This window comes from Triticum urartu, chromosome 5 (assembly GCF_003073215.2).
Source record: "Triticum urartu cultivar G1812 chromosome 5, Tu2.1, whole genome shotgun sequence".
Classification (NCBI taxonomy): Eukaryota; Viridiplantae; Streptophyta; class Magnoliopsida; order Poales; family Poaceae; genus Triticum; species Triticum urartu.
The window spans coordinates 75,687,588-75,690,394 of NC_053026.1; positions in this window are offsets into that span (position 1 = coordinate 75,687,588).

Sequence of the window (2,807 nt, forward strand, 5' to 3'; positions counted from 1 at the left end):
TGGGGATGTCATTGATAACGGGATCACATCATTAGGAGAATAATGTGATGGACAAGACCCAATCCTAAACATAGCACAAGATCGTATAGTTCGTTTGCTAGAGTTTTTCCAATGTCAAGTATCTTTTCCTTAGACCATGAGATCGTGTAACTCCCGGATACCGTAGGAGTGCTCTGGGTGTACCAAACGTCACAACGTAACAGGGTGACTATAAAGGTATACTACGGGTATCTCCGAAAGTGTCTGTTGGGTTGACACGGATCAAGACTGGGATTTGTCACTCCGTATGACGGAGAGGTATCTCTGGGCCCACTCGGTAATGCATCATCACAATGAGCTCAAAGTGACCAAGTGCCTGGTCACGGGATGATGCATTACGGTACGAGTAAAGTGACTTGCCGGCAACGAGATTGAACGAGGTATTAGGATACCGACGATCGAATCTCGGGCAAGTAACGTACCGATTGACAAAGGGAATTGTATACAGGGTTACTTGAATCCTCACATCGTGGTTCATCTGATGAGATCATCGAGGAGCATGTGGGAGCCAACATGGGTATCCAGATCCCGCTGTTGGTTATTGACCGGAGAGCCATCTCGGTCATGTCTACATGTCTCCCGAACCCGTAGGGTCTACACACTTAAGGTTCGGTGACGCTAGGGTTGTAGAGATATGAATATGCAGTAACCCGAAAGTTGTTAGGAGTCCCGGATGAGATCCTGGACGTCACGAGGAGTTCCGGAATGGTTCGGAGGTGAAGAATTATATATAGGAAGTGCAGTTTCGGCCATCGGGAGAGTTTCGGGGGTCACCGGTATTGTACCGGGACCACCGGAAGGGTCCCGGGGGTCCACCGAGTGGGGCCACCCATCCCGGAGGGCCCCATGGGCCAAAGTGGGGAGGGGAACCAGCCCATAGTGGGTTGGTGTGCCCCCCTTGGCCCACCCCATGCGCCTAGGGTTGGGAACCCTAGGGTGGGGGGGCGCCCCACCTGGCTTGGGGGGCACTCCACCCCTTGGCCGCCCCCCCTAGGAGATCCCATCTCCTAGGGCCAGCGCACCCCCTAGGGGGCCTATATAAAGGGGGGAGGGAGGGGCAGCTGCACCCTTGAGTCTTGGCGCCTCCCTCTCCCCTGCTACACCTCTCCCTCTCGCAGTATAACGACGAAGCCCTGTTGCGGTGACCCCCTGCATCCACCACCACGCCGTCGTGCTGCTGGATCTTCATCAACCTCTCCTTCCCCCTTGCTGGATCAAGAAGGAGGGGATGTCACGCTGACCGTACGTGTGTTGAACACGGAGGTGCCATCCGTTCGGCGCTAGGATCTCCGGTGATTTGGATCACGTCGAGTACAACTTCCTCATCCCCGTTCTTTGAACGCTTCCGCGCGTGATCTACAAAGGTATGTAGATGCAATCCGATCACTCATTGCTAGATGAACTCATAGATGGAATCTTTGTGAAACCGTAGGAAAATTTTTGTTTTCTGCAACGTTCCCGAACACTCCATAGTCACTGCCACCAAGCTATTAGAGCTTCGTGATGAACTATAACATATCAGGGATAGACATGATGATCCTTGAGCAACTCGCGATGTTTGACACCGCGAAAGTAGAAATCAAATAGGAGCATCAATTGTTGATGGTTAAACCACTAGTTTCAAGAAGGGCAAGGGAAAGAAGGGATACTTCATGAAACGGCAAATCGGTTGTTGCTCTAGTGAAGAAACCCAAGGTTGAACCCAAACCCGAGACTAAGTGCTTCTGTAATGAGGGGAACGGTCACTGAAGCAGAACTACCCTAGATACTTGGTAGATGAGAAGGCTGGCAAGGTCGACAGAAGTATTTTGAATATACGTTATATTATTGTGTACTTTACTAGTACTCCTAGTAGCACCAGGGTAATAAATACCGGTTCGGTTGCTAAGTGTTAGTAACTTGTAATAAAAGGCTGCGGAGACTAGCTAAAGGTGAGATGGCGATATTTGTTGGAAGTGTTTCCAAGGTTGATGTGATCAAACATCGCACGCTCCCTCTACCATCAGGATTGGTGTTAAACCTAAATAATTGTTATTTGGTGTTTGTATTGATCATAGACATGATTGGATTATGTTTATCGCAATATGGTTATTCATTTAAGGAGAATAATGGTTACTCTGTTTATTTGAATAATACCTTCAATGGTCTTGCACCTAAAATGAATGGTTTATTGAATCTCGATCGTAGTGATACACATGTTCATGCCAAAAGATATAAGATAGTAATGATAGTACCACATACTTGTGGCACTGCCATTTGAGTCATGTTGGTTTAAAACGCATGAAGAAGCTCCATGTTGATGGATCTTTGGACTCACTCGTTTTTGAAAAGATTGAGACATGCGAACCATGTCTATTGGTAGATATGCATGAAGAAACTCCATACAGATGGATCGTTTGGACTCACTTGATTTTGAATCACTTGAGACATGAAAATCATACCACATGGGCAAGATGACTGAAAGGCCTCATTTTCAGTAAGATGGAACAAGAAAGCAACTTGTTGGAAGTAATACATTTTGATGTGTGCAGTCCAATGAGTGTTGAGGCACGCAGTGGTTATCGTTATATTCTTACTTCACAGATGATTTGAGTAGATGCTGAGTATATTTACTTGATGAAACACAAGTGTGAATTATTGAAAGGTTTAAGTAATTTCAGAGTGAAGTTGAAGATCGTCATGACAAGATGATAAAATGTCTATGATATGATCATAGAGATGAATATCTGAGTTACGAGTTTGGCACACAATTAAGACATTGTGGAAAT